General features: G+C 40.7%; 1 protein-coding gene across 2 annotated transcripts in view; it reads right to left on the bottom strand.

The window, feature by feature from the left end:
- Positions 1–15,256, bottom strand: part of FBXL17 (F-box and leucine rich repeat protein 17) — a 526,365-nt gene that overhangs the window by 253,361 nt on the left and 257,748 nt on the right. The gene's annotated exons all lie outside the window — the stretch shown is intronic.

The following is a 15,256-nucleotide window of genomic DNA, read 5'->3' as shown; positions in this document are numbered from 1 at the left end:
CAGGGGGGAAAAAATCTTAATATCTCCCTCTATTTATTTGCTTAAGAATACACATCCAAAAAAGTAAAACTGACAGTGACAGAGAAGGAATAAGAAGAGTCTGATGCTTCACAATTTGCAAATTAACTTTACATATTATTTTACTGAACTGCTGCGAGAAAGTAAGGGGTTAATCCTACTTGAACTAGTGGGAAACGGAGGCTCACGGAAGTAGAGTGATTGATTTCTCAAGGCCACTGAAGTCGTAAGTAAGAAGCTGGGTCTGAAACCCAGTTCTAACCTGAGGGCTCTTTCTACTATATCATGCTGCTGTTTAATCACTAAGTTGTGTCAAACTCTTGCAACCCCATGGACTGTAGCCCACCAGGCTCCTCTGTCCATGGGATGTCCCAGACAAGAACACTGGAGTGGGTTGCCATTTCCTTTTCCCAGGGATCAAACTACCGGCTCATGCATTGGCACGTGGATTCTTTAGCAGCGGGCCACCAGGGAAGCCTCCATGACAATATGTAGTAGGGGAAAACTGCGTGTAGAATAACCAAAGCAGGAGAGGATTCCACTTCTCCTAAATGTGAAAATAAAATATGACTTAAAAGACAATTACCAGTGCTGACAAAAATGTGGAGAAACCGGAGGCTTCATTCACTGCTGGCAGGACTATCAAATGGTACTGCCACCATGGAAAAGGGCCTAGAGTTCTCCAAGTATTATACCTGAAGTTACCATATGACCCAGTCATTCCACTTCCAGACAGACAGATAAATAGATAGATGGGTAGAAACAAAGAGGATATATCCAATATGTATATTTTATACATTATAAACACAATTTTAAGCACAACTATATATATCCATTGCATCAGAGATGCCATCCAGCCATCTCACCTTATGATGCCCTCTACTACTTCTGCCCTCAGTCTTTCCCAGCACCAGACTTTTCCAATGAGTCAGTTGTTGGCATCAGATGACCAAAATACCGGTGTAATGGACATGAATTTGGGCAAACTTCGGGAGATGGTGAGGGCCAGATGAGGACTGGAGTGCTGCAGTTCATGGGGTTGCAAAGAGTTGGATATGACTGGGCAACTGAACAATAAACATATAAAAAATCTCCAAGGGAAATGAAAACATCTGCCCACATAAAAACTTATACACAAATGTTCATAACAGCATTATTCCAGATAGCCACAAAGTAGAAACAACTCAAATGTCTATTAACTAATGAATGGACAAAATGTGGGATATATATCCATTCAATGGAATATTATCTGACAATAAAAAATGAAGTACAAATAGGTGCTGCAACATGGAAGAGCACTGAAAACACCATGTTAAAGTGAAAGAAGCCAGACACAAAAGGGCACATGCTATTAGTCCACGGATATGACCGGTCCAGCATAGGGAAGCCTGTAGAGACAGAAGGAGATGAACAGTTGCCAGGGGCTGCGAAAAGGGATAACTGGGAGTGACTGCTATTAGTTACAGGGCTGACAAAATAGACTACAATTAGCTTGTGGTGATGGTTGTAATATAATAAATATACCTTAAGATGGTGAATTTCAAGATATGTGCTATACATCCAATCAATATGCCATTTTTAAGAGCTGAAAGAATTAAAAGCAGAAAAATTTTAAAAACTAGGAATTTTTACAAAAATATATAGAATGTTTCCCTAACAACCTCTGAATTTTAAACACAACTGTAAAAGTGTATTATTTGATATCTTTTGTTCACTGAGATAAAAAAATCAAAGCTTTTAAACTATGATTAAGTATTATATAAAACAATTCAGTTTCCTCTGTAGCTTGAAAATGTCATTTCACTAAGCTTCTTTAAAACATTCTTTTCACTCCAGAAGTCTTAAAGACAGATAAATAAAAAGGTGAATTACAGAATTCAAGCTGCCTTTATGAAATACTGCATTTGAATGAATATGCAGGAATGGATAAAGCAAAAGACATTTTTAAAGGGATAGGTGACATGTACATAAAGTAAATACACCTCTTGGTAGCCTAAAGGACTCTGACAGGTAAGGATGGGCACACATTTACTTAGGGTTGACTCAGGTAAGCCTGTCCCACATCTTTCTGCTCATCTTTCTCTGACATGTATCCTAATCGATGTCTGCCAAAAAACACTTATTTTGATTCTGTTTTTATTGAAATTGAATTAATTATATCCTAGGGAATAAAATCGGAGAAGGCAATGGCAAGCCACTCCAGTACTCTTGCCTGGAAAATCGCATGGACAGAGGAGCCTGGTGGGCTGCAGTCCATGGGGTCGCTACTAGTCGGACATGACTGAGCGACTTCACTTTCGCTTTTCACTTTCACACATTGGAGAAGGAAATGGCAACCCACTCCAGTGTTCTTGCCTGGAGAATCCCAGGGACGGGGGAGCCTGGTTGGCTGCCGTCTATGGGGTCACACAGAGTCGGACACGACTGAAGTGACTTAGCAGCAGCAGCAGCAGCAGCAGCAGCAGGGAATAAAATAAAAATTTTTTCTAAGTCTTAATTTCTATTTTGCTAAAACTTGAGAATCTATCCTATGAAATGTGAATAATACTATCCTGTTTCATTTGACTTGACACACAGGCTTACTCCTATAGAGAAGTGTAGTGTAGAGGGAAGTGCAGAACAGGAGAGCCAGGCTTCCTGAGTTCTAATCCTGGCTCTGCAACTCATTAGCCACGGCTCTATGAGCCCAAGGTAAGTCAGTCACTTGACCTGTCTGGGGTCAGGTTCCTCATCTTAAGCAGGAAAGTAACCATAACTTCCTTGCAAGCTTGTGTGAAAATTAAATGAATAGATACATATATATAAAGCACTTTGATCAGTGCTGTGTACATAATATGGCAAAAGCATCGCCTAAGAGTCAGCTCATTTCTTAGTAATGAAAACAAGAATAATCTGCAGTCCCTCTCTTTATCTGCAGTTTACACTAGGGTCAGCCTTGATCCACCTGGGCATCTAGGCTCAGAGAGCACAGCACATGAGCAGGACGGCTGCCTCCGTTCCCTGGCCCACCCACTTCACAGAAAGCACACTGTGGCTCCGTATCAGAGAGAAGGAGTGGTGGGACCATCACTACAGAAAGACAGCAATGTTCCCCAAAGATAATCCTGTCCATAAATGAGCTATTTTAATTCCCAATGCTCTTTTTACTACTTGTTGCCTCCATTTTCTATCCTGTTCCTGATTTATAAGAGCCTTTTAAGTATTTCTCCCTCTAAAATTACACATGACGATCATTCATTGATGTACTACTTAAGAAAAGTCACTCGGAATGGAAAGGAGAAATCAATCTTAAAGAAACTGACCTAGAATATTCAGTATGTCCTTTCACAAAAATGCAATGAAAATTTCTGTAGCCTTTATGGTGATAAAATAATAAAATTTGTTCATTACATACACAATGCTGATATACAGAATATTGCCTCCTTGCCTAAATATAGGAAGGTCTCAGTTTTCTGAACATAAGGAAATGGAAAAGGCAATGGACTAGAAAAAGAACAAGCTTTCAAAAACACTCAACACCTTGGAAACTCCATTCCCTAGCTACAGTTTAGTACAGCAACATGGGGTTTTATGTGGGCCAAGACCAGTCATCAAGGGAGGACAGTCTCTCCTCTTCTTTTTAGTTCCCACATATAATCCAAATTGACTCTGACCTTAGTCTCTATGCTAATCTACACTCCTATCGTTCAGACCCACAACATAATTGTGTCTCACGCTACTGGAACCTGCCTAACTAACTGCTCTCCATCCTTTCCCTGGCACTGTGTATTCACTACTCACCAGCCAGCATGATTATTTTAAACCATAAGTGAGATCAGGTCACTCTCTTGATTAAAACCTTCCAATAGCTTTTCAGCACATGTAGAAACCCAGACCTCTTCACATGACCTACAAGGCCCCACATAATCTGCCTGCTGCTGAGCGCCTCAACCTTATACCCTCTCCCTGCTTCCTTCACGGACTCTGCTCTGGATATACTGCTCTTTCTGTTTCTCAAACACACCAGTGTGGGTCTGACTCACTGTGTATTTGCTCTTTCCTCAGTGATTCCCATGGTTCACCCCTTGCCTTCACTCCAGCCTCTGCTCCAGTGCCAGCTCTCCAGTGAGGCAGACCCTCACCAGCTGGAGGAAACTGCAAACCGTGATCCCCAAGCACACATCCTACTCCCTAGACCACTTAAGCTGTCATAGTAATACTCTTCTTACTACTATCTGAAGAATATTTTTATTTGTTCATTATCCATCCCCCCTCCTGGAATGAAAAATCCATGAAGGCAGTGTCTGTTTTGTTCACTGTTGTAACTCCAGCGCCAAGAATAGGGAGAGCTCAGCAAGTGTTTGTTGACTAACTAATCGCAAGAACCTCAGGGACAGGGCTTAGGGAACTGTGAAATACTGTGTGCTCTCCAGACACAGCAGTCATCCTCGCACCCTCGGGCTGAGCACCGAGTAAATGTGAAGGGTGAATCCATGAACGACTAACTGCAGTATGACAGATGGATTCATGAATGAATGAAGTTGCGTTTAAGGATAATCACGTTAGGCGAGGCCTAAATATCTGAAGGAAGATATGAGTCACTATATATAGGGTAGGCCTATATATCTGAATGAAGATATGAGTGAATATATTCATTCATATACTTGAATGAAGATATGAGAGACTACTAAAAAAGTTCTTTTTTATTAACCCTCTCCATTTTTTTCAGCACTAAGTAGAAAACTCCTTGGATATCTTGGATCTGTGTTCTTACCTGAAACAAGACAAACAGGGGGAGAAAGCACCCCGTTAGATCAGGTTCCCCAGTGGGCCAAAAAAGTCACACCCTTAGACAAGGACCTATTGGGAAAGTAAAAATTAGAGTAGGCAGTAAAATACCTGAGCTTTGCAAAAGGAAAGATGAGGAGTAATGGAGACACTGGGATAGTAGCCATGCTCCGCTCCCAGGATTCCCAGACGTGAAATCCTAAGAGCTTTCATTATTTTTCTTACATATGCATTGGAAGGGCTGATGTTGAAGCTGAAACTCCAATATTTTGGCCACTTGATTCAAAGAGCTGACTCATCTGAAAAGACCCTGATGCTGGGAAAGACTGAAGACGGGAGGAGAAGGGGATGACAGAGGATGAGATGGTTGGCATCACCAACCCAACGGACATGGGTGAACTCCGGGAGTTGGTGATGGAGAGGGAGGCAGGCTGTGCTGTGGTTCACGGGGTCACAAAGAGTCGGACACGACTGAGCGACTGAACTGACTGAATATGAACAACATATAGCAATACAAGAGCAACGCATGATTAAGATGCTTTGTAATTTTTTATAAGTAACACGGTCACTGAGACGCAGGTCCACGTGCCTGAAACAATGCCAAAAGGCTGGGAGTCTGGAGCAGAGGCGGGTTTACTAAGGGCCAGGAAGGAGAGGAGCAACTCATGCCTTAAAATACCCCAAACTCCCCGAAAGCTTTCAGCAAAGGCCTTTTCTAGGAAAGGTGAGGCAAGTGCAGGGGGGTTAGTTGTTGTAAACTGTTTGGTGTCAGATCCTTTGCCCCAGAGGTCAGGCCATGGTCTGGTCACGAGGTTCCTGTAAATCTCTATCTAACGGATGTTCTTCTCCTGACGAGAAAGGGCGAGGTCCCAAGGCACTGCCTGACCCTCAGAGGTACCGGGGCTGGCTAAGCGAGGCGGGCAGCTCCCTCGGGGCCAGGTCCCGAGACCCTGCTCCACAGTCATCGCTGAGGGAGCCAGGCGCCGCAGGCTCCTCAGGCCGCCCGCGAGGTGGGGCCCAGGTCCCCCAGGCTGCATCCCAGGCAGATGGCCGCATTGGTGGGGACGGCAGGCGGTTCCTCACCACCTCAGGGCCTGGGCCCGGCTGGCGGGTGGCCTTGGCGAGGGCGCTGCAGCCCTGGGCACACAGCCGCCGGCCTGTCCCTAGGCGCCCAGTTCACATCCTGGCCGAGACCAGGCGAGGACGGGCCCGCCTCTTACGGTCCGACGGCTGACACAGGGACACCGCCTCTCTAACCAGGAGTGGCTCCCGGACAGGGGCAGCTTGTGGGCGGGGCCCAGGGCCGACCAATGGCTGGGCAGGACCGCAACGCCTCCCGGTACCAGGGGGCGTGGTAACGGCGCCCAGCACAGGCCGCGCGCCATTACGCTACTCCATTCTCCCTGAGTCAGTCTTCACACTTCAAATATATTAAGTCCAAAGGAGCCGGAGGAGGGCCGGTGATGGGAGGTCAACTACACCCACGCAGTTAAAACCAGAGAGTTTCTCTTCTTTGTCATGTCCGTCAGATAACAGAGTCAAATGCCTGTCTTCTCTTCCAGCTTGAGAGCCAATGAAGTGGTTACCACCACAATGCACAGACACGAAGGCCTGGCTGTTGCACCTCACCCAAGTCCTGCACGGGATGGGCGTGCTCGAGCGCACTCCGGCTCTCAGACCAGCCTGGCAAAGCTCTCGGGGCTCTGGCTGTCCTCGGCCTTATTCGTGTGCTTTCAAATGTACTGAAAAAACTCCCTGGGTCCAAGAACACCCAAGCAGAACTTGAAGCATAATTCTTGATTAATCTCTTGCAAAATCCTCTTTTCAAGTTTAATTTGAAACATTCTTCAGTAATGCAAACTGTTTATAATAACACTTGAAATCGACTAAAGTATGTTATTTCCAAGAAGAGAATCTCTCACATTTCTTAACTGGATATTAATAGAAATAATTACAGTGTATTACAGTTACGCCATTCAAAAAAGACAAAGAAACAAATGAACCAATACATGTATCATAAACAGAACTGCCACTTGACTGTAGGAATTAGATTTTAATTAATGGGCCCTGTCTCAAGTTTATTGTAAATAAAGTTTACTGCTTGAGAGCAGTTTCCTATGTAGACCTCTAATTTCCACACAGAGGGAAAAGAAAAACGCTTTAAACAATTTCAATTTTCAAATGCTGAGTAATGTAGAATTTTTTTCAAAGTATTCTATATTTTAATACTTAAGAGTTTATTGGCAATCACCATTTGTCAAGCCTGCTACACTATGCTTTCTTTCCTGTAGTACATTAGCATGCTTTAAAAATGAAAAAAGCAGATTTATGCCTGGAAAATATCACACTATTATTGGCTATGCCTTAATTTTCTCATGAAGAAAAAGCCCCATACACGTTAATTAGGATGGCATTTTATGTGTTTCCTTGATTCTAATTAGCGAGTCAAATAAAATACCCTAATAGTTATTAAACCTGGGATCTAAGCGTCCTTCTCCCTCTTGCCAGTACACAGAGGAGTCCGTATTACCAACGCCAAGTCTCTTTCATCAGGACAATGGCAACAAGAAATCTTCAACAAGTGTTGGCCTGACCCCTTTTCTTTTTCTGCAGATCCAGCTGAGCATCAAAAACTGCTTGAAATTCAGCAATCACATTTCTCACTGTTCCAGAATGACCTATTTCGCACTAGAATGAACCAGTGAATTCATACATATAAATAACTATCTGCAGATGCTGCTTTTCAAAATATGAACAGGCATAAGCAAAAAAAAAAGGTGGGGGGAGCTCTAGTTAAAAATGAAGATTTGATTGAATTGGTATTTTTCAGCTGTTTGATATGACAATAAAAACAAAGCAGATCTACATAGCTATCAATGCTACAGTTAAAGTCTCAGAAATCGTCAATACATAATATTCAAGAAAGTACAAGCTAAACCAAGTTAACTTTTTCCTAAAACATATATCCTCATATTTTTGCTGTGTATATGTTTAAGCCATCCTTTCTTGATACATAAGAGGAGAACATGTTAGTATATTTCTAAGTAGACTATGCCTATAACTTAGTTGCAATACTCTTCACCCACACACATTTGCTGAACGCTACTGCATACAAGCTCTAACTGTATGTTATGTCCTGCAGACAGTATTCGAAGACCTCTGGCCTCTCAGAAAGAGCCTTTCCACTCTTATAAACTTTCAGTCATTGCATAAAACTGTACATGTCAGCTTTTTCCATAAGAATATGGGATCATGCTTCATTCATTTCTGTATTCCCAGTGACTAGCAAAATCCTATCACGTAATGAACTCTCAATGAATATTTGCCAAATGGATTGATTACTTAAGTCTCAGCATGAGAAGCTTATGAAAGTTCAGGCAGTGGCCACAGAGAACCCCCTAGTCAATCACATTAGAGCTCCGTGTCATAAACCTAGGGCCCAACAGCATACCTTGAACTGACCCAGAGATTCTGACTTCAGGCTCTGATTATATTAATATGACCACGAATCTTAGGTACATCAAGAGTTAAAGATTTTTTTAATATTAATAAATTTTCAATCAACTCTGAAACTTCTGCTTCCAGCCACGATGAGAACAGGATTCAGATTTACACTCTACCTCAGAAAATCACTAAGCAAAACAAGATATTAAAAACTGGTATTCAGACACTGACAACAAGCAATGCAGGACAGTGATCTCTGACAGCAGGGAAATAAACAAGTGAGCCCTACACATCAAATACTCACTGGTGAGAGTACTTCCAGACCACTGCATGGGAAAGGAGACCCCAAAAACTCAAGCACAAAAGTCTAGCTTCGTTTAAGAGACAGAGTTCAGAGTTCGAGAACACCAAGGAGGCTAGAATCTGCTGGACAGGGTACCAGAAAGGAGGGAGCTACACAGAGCAAGTGAGTGAGCTCTGCAGATACACACAGGAGTCCAGTAGAGTCTTTAGCTAAAGACTGGTCTGGGTCTGCATAACAGAAAACAAATGAGAAGGCATCATCATTCAGGAGAAAGTGGAACAACGTCTGGAGCTCACACAGGCCTGGAAATACCTGAGACTTACACAAGCCAGGACAGAAAGACCTGTTGACCCACAGGGCATCAACTCAAGGCCTCCGAAGGACAACGTTCCACTAGTGTGGCCAAATTAGTCCTTGACTAAAAGCTTTTCTGGATCCACCTAAGAAAGCTTAGGCAAGCCATAGATGATCAAACTGTGTCCAAGTAACAACTGCATCCCAGCACAAAGTCAAGACAAAAAGGGATACAAAAAGAAAAAAAAATCAGCACCCAACAACCTAACATTCACAATGTCTGGCATCCAATCAAAATGATCAGTCATGAAAAAGGAAGATGAAAATACATACCATACCCAGGAGACGATCAACCCATAAAAATAAACAAAGAAATGGCACAGATGATAGGATATTTAACAGGTATTATAAATACACTGCTGCTCATAAAGGAGGAGAGTGGCAAGTGAGGCCATGGAGTTGGCCCAGGAGCCAGAGCTGTCGTAGCCCCAGCTCTTTCACTCTCTGGTTCAAATTAAGGGCCAGGGGAAAAAAAAGAAGAAGGAAAGCAAAAGCATGATCAAGAGACAACTGAAGACACAAAAAGACGCAAACCACACTTCTAGAGATCAAATGGTCTGCTGATACACTTTAAGGTCAAAATATCCTATATTTAACAAACGTTACCTTTTCATAAACCTTTCATTTCTTTCTCTGACTTCCTCTGATATTTAAACTCTAAAATACGGGTAAAGCAGGGGTAGGTAATTGTACTACTCGTCACTGGTTCCAACCACACTTCACTGGTTCTTAATCTGCCATTCATAGTCCTCAACTCTCTAATTCCTCATCACTGTACCCCCTTCAAGGTAGAAAGCTGCTCCTCTAAAATTACACAGTGTCCCTCAGACAGAAAGCCCTTTCTCTAAAGTTACACAGTGCACAGTTGATCGCAGTCTGGATCCTGTCAGTGGCTCACTCTGCTTCTCTCACACGTCCACCTTCACTGAGACATCTACCCTCCAGCTGTGTAGTGTTACAGATACATCAGGAGATACCAGCTCCCACCTCGGTTCTGCTTCTGTGTGAAAACCTCGAGGGCAGGTGCCTGGATCTCAGTATCTTTTAAATTAAAAGAGTCCATCATTTTAACCCTCGTGGACAATTGTTTCCTTTTTCATTTTTTTTCTTTTTTCGCTGTGCCATGCAGCATATGGGATTTCACTTCCCCAACCAGAGACTGACCCATGCCCCCTGCAGTGGAAGCACGGACTCTTAGCCACTGAACTACCAGGGAACTTCTCAGTGGGCAGTTTGTAAACGCTTTTAGCCACTGAGCCCTTTAAGCCCAATAAGTAGGACAGGCACGCTCTGCTACTCCTGGAGTGGGTCTATACGTGTACACTAGAAGAGGAGCACAGGGTAGTGGTGAAAATCTCCTTTTCTCTCCCCACTGGTCCCAGATGTCTAGTTTAAAAACTACTGCATCATCTCTACCAGTCACCTCCAATGACATTTACTTATTCATTTACAAGTATTTATTGAGTCATCTGCTATAGGTCAAATACATGTCTGAGATACCGGGACCTAACAGTGGATCTGACAGCATGTCTCAGTCTAGAAGGCTCCAGGTGACTGATGAGCTCTATGAGGAAAAATGAGGGAGAGAAACCGCACTCTACCTTTCATCAGAGCAGTCGTAACCTAGTTTATTAGTATCAAATAATAATTTATGCTGATATACTCTGATAATCAGAAAAATATTACTGCATTGCCCTAATCCAGATCCTACGTATGGGCTAGCTTATTACTAACCAAGTTATTTGTTACTAATAATCATGGCAATTTTAAAATGACTAAAGTGAACATAAAGTCAATAACTATTGCATGTTGTATAAAATGTTCTAGAAAAAACTATTTTCTTAAATTTGTTTTCAATATATCAAATACAGGATGAATTATGAATGAAGATATATGTGTGAATCAACCTAATAAAGTGAAAAGTACTGACAAGTGGAAAGAAAAAAGTAATTCTGAGATGTCTTTCTCAAAGGTGTGCATACTACTGAAGGACTCTCAAAACAGACACCATCAAAAACTGATGGTGCTGCCAAGTCACTTCAGTCTTGTCTGATTCTGTGTGACCCCATAGACGGCAGCCCACCAGGCTCCTCCATCCATGGGATTCTTCAGGCAAGAGTACTGGAGTGGGATGCCATCGCCTTCTCCTCAAAAACTGATGAGTAATTTCGCCTCAGAAGTACACTCCTCACATTGAAAAGATTCAATTCTAAGGATGCCTGCTTTAAAATCCTCCTTTCTTGGAGGAAAGGAAGACCTGGAAAGTCTGTTCCCAGAATCTCTATACAACAAGTCCTTCTGCCTTGAAATAATCTCTGAACACGACACTTTAAATAACCATCCTAGGAATATAGCTGTGAAAATCATTCTTCAGAAAATTGGTTTTTCAAAAGAACACACATTTTGATTTCTTCTATTTTTTGATTCTTTTACAAACAGAAGAAATGTTTAATTATTAATTTTATCAGTCATTTAAATGATAATCCTTTCTATATCTTTTCCAGTTATAGAAAGAGACCAGTGGCAGTGTCTATTTGGATTACACAGCAGGCTGTATATGAAGGTCATAAAGGTAATCTTGGTTACCATTATCTGTAATAAACAGAAAACATCCTCCAGGAGTTTATACGCCATTCTGTGAACACAACATGTACAGATTTCACACTCGACAGTCCCTAGAACTTCACAATTGTTTATGGATTTATTGTGCATATTGACAATTTGTTTACTCCTAAAGTGCTTTTGATTTGCTAGTATCTTGGTGAATACATTTTATTCAATTTCCTATAAGCTGTTGTCTCTGGCTTCCAAATTACTATAAATTCAGCATGACATCAAGCATAAATCATAATTTATATTAATTGAGTGCAATTGTTATTGAAAGACAATTAGGTACACATCACTAAATGTCTGACTGAAACAAATTAGGCAGGAAAATAATTTTATAGCCTATAATAAGAAATAAAGTTGTTGTGTGTTCAGGTGCCCCACATTCTTTGTTTGTGATGGTGTAGGATACTAAGTGACTTTTATATTCTTATCTGTGGCCATTTGTTTTTCAAACTGTGTATATCATCAGAAAAACATTCAAATAGGCAAAATTTACCCTGATACTGAATGAAGCACACAAATGCTTGGCACACTGCAAAATGTTTCAAGCTTGGTTGGCTTTTCAATGCCTGAAAAGAGAATTAGAGATAGGCCACTGAATGCTAATCACACCGCCGCAACTCCTCACCACATTAAAATTCTTAGGGTGAACATATTTATCATTGACTTGTGATGCTACATCATTTTTAAATATTGCTCTCAAGCTGCTGGATAGAATTTCATGTCCCAAGTCCAGAACACCAAGGTAAATGACAAACAGGTTGCAGATTTCTTTTTTTACCCGGAATATTAACAGAGTGCCTCTAATCCTATGCAGAAATGTAATCCAAAAAACATCGCCGTGCACCTTTTTAAGTGTACACAAGAGTGCAATCTCCAAGCAACTTTTTTAAGCAAATGCAATCACCAGACAATTGGGCAAATTCAAGACATATTAGGAAAAAACTAAGGAATAACTGAATAATATATGTCCAGGTGCAAGAACTTGATAGAACAATAAATGCTCAAGTTATGCAGACAAAAATATTTGTCCTTTCCAGTTCAGTTCAGTTCGTTTTTTCTAGTGGGAAAAAAACAAACAGAAGATGCCATAGGCTTTATGAACTGACTATGGAAAGTAAGTTAGCTTTTAAAATGTGAGAATTTAGTGTTTGTGTATGCTGAAAAATATATTTATAGTAAACTAAACAAGTACTCTTGCCTAGCAAATCCCATGGACGGAGGAGCCTGGTAGGCTGCAGTCCATGCGGTCGCTACGAGTCAGACATGACTGAGCGACTTCACTTTCCCTTTTCACTTTCACATTGGAGAAGGAAATGGCAACCCACTCCAGTGTTCTTGCCTGGAGAATCCCAGGGACGGGGGAGCCTGGTGGGCTGCCGTCTATGGGGTCACACAGAGTCGGACACGACTGAAGTGACTTAGCAGCAGCAGCAGCAGCAGCAGCAAACAACTGTTTAAAATGCACATACTATCATACATATAAACATTACTCCTTAACTTCTAGAACTGGCCTCATTTTCTAGACCCATTTTTAAGGAAACAGCATATATACGGGGAGGGACTGGGGAAAACTGGAAAGCACAGGTCCCTCCAGAGATGGTAGTCATTATTCTTCTCACGGCGCTGGGAGAGCAGCGGTAATACACCCCGTATTTTCACATCTTCCAACTTTTAGGAAAAAAGAAAAGAAAATCTCCCAATTTTTAAATTTTTACAACTAATTCAAAGTTGAAAAGTTATTTCTCCAAGTAATTCTACAAAATGGCCCACATATGTAGACCATGCCAGTAATGAGCAGCTGAGCACAATGAAAAGGAGTAATTAGAGCTATCAGAGCTAGAGAAGGCCCCAAGACAGCATCTCATCTGGCCCCTGCCTTCAGACAGGTAAGATACTCATCTAGTTTAAAAAGACAAGGCAGACAAGCTTCAATAAGATTAAAATGAACTTTTTCACAGTCACAATGAAATGAAATAAAAAAAAATAGGTTGATCACATTTTATAACTGTTTTTTTGTTTGTTTTTAAACTAAATAGCCAAGATATTTGGCTTAGATATTTTGCTAATGACTGGCTTCAAAAAAGACAAAAAGATGTAACAGAAATTTTGAAATAAAGATGACAGTGAACAAAATCTCCTTTGCAAGCATAGGACACGACTGAGCAACTGAACTGAACTGAACTGAACTGAATAAACCAGAAGGACAGTAAAAAGAAACGAGAAAAGTCCTAAAGTTATAGGAACATATAATATAGAATAAATACAGTAAGTCCTTGGCCTGACAGCAGTAAAATGATTCCTGGAGTTAAGTCTAGGAGAAAGACAGGGAAGCAAAGGAGGAAGTGCGTGCAGAACCAGTTCAGGTGATGAGAAATCAGAAGTAATCCACAGAGGGGTAAAGAATATCATAAATCCAAATTGGACACCTAAAAATAGATTAAAAAAAAACAAACTTAAGAAAGAGAATAATGGGATGAAAAATGCATGCCCATTTTTCAAGAAAAACTCATGGGCATCAAAAATGTCATCACTCTGAAAAGTAACTGAGATCCCTGCAGAAATGAACCCTCAGGGTTCCAATTCCTTGACTCCTTTGCTTCGGCAAGGCTGGGATAACAATTCTCTGTACTTTGTCAGGTAAGTGACTCTGAAATCCCAAAGAGGAAAGGGATACATACAAAAATAATGAAGTGAATCAAAACAATAAATTGTATACTTTTGCTAGGATTAGGAATGTTTAGTTTGATATTAACGGTATTTGAAATATTTAAAAGAATCTGACACATTAGGAAATCTGACATTTTAGGCTTGTGATTTTTATTTAAACTATTTAAAAGAAGCTGACTAAGAGTAAACTTGAGATTTTAATTTAAACTATTTTAGGACTGTCTGACTGACTGTTTACACACAGTTTTTGAAAACTGATTGACTAATACATACATTAGGTTTCCAGTTTGTAAGTTGTGTTTAAGTGCTCAGGGAGTTTTTTCAAGGTTATCATGCTAAAGGTTTAAAATGCTCGGGAAAATTAAGTATATTGGCCGGGGGGGATTATCACTTGAAATGTCTAAAGGAATTTAATTAATCAAGTTTGAATGGTGTGAAATGTTTAGGAGAATTTAGTCTGTCAAATCTATAAGCTAATTGACTATTAATCATGGAACAAATGAGAGAGTGTTTATAACCTAAAATTACTAGCTTTAAAAATGACGAGATTTATAAATTGAGCTTAAAGTTTTATAAAAACTTGGCTTTAATATTATAAACCTTTAAAAACTGAATATTAATTAAAAAAAAAATGAAATGAGTATTCCTTTCAAATATAAAAGACTCTCAAAGATTAAAAGCCCAATGATTCATGGAGATGACATTAACATCTCCAATCAAGAGGATTTTTTTGGCAATACCTTGAGATATGAAGAGGTATTCCAGGAAAAAAAAAAAAAAAGAGAGGTCTCTACTTGAGAAAGAGACAAGCTCAGGAAGGAGCTAACCCCTCTTGGAAATTTCTAAGTGTCTGCACATTATTAAAGGTTTTGAGAAGAACTGCAACAAAGAAATGTTCCATTTTGATGGTTTTCTTTTTTTCTTTTTGGTGTAGGAGTTTATTTAATGCTTATTAACATCTGCAGAATTGCAGGAGGTGCTTCATAGAACACAGTTTGGAAAACCCCACATTAAATAGTTGTGGAAAACTCTCTCAAGGCGTCTTCTTTGTCAGGAGGCTGGCAGAAGGAAGGAAAAAACAGCTATAGA

Source organism: Moschus berezovskii, chromosome 8 (genome assembly GCF_049115385.1).
Source record: "Moschus berezovskii isolate FMDL1 chromosome 8, NW_MosBer_1.0, whole genome shotgun sequence".
NCBI lineage: Eukaryota > Metazoa > Chordata > Mammalia > Artiodactyla > Moschidae > Moschus > Moschus berezovskii.
Note: the sequence above shows the minus strand (reverse complement) of the source record. Positions and strands in the feature narration are given on the sequence as shown.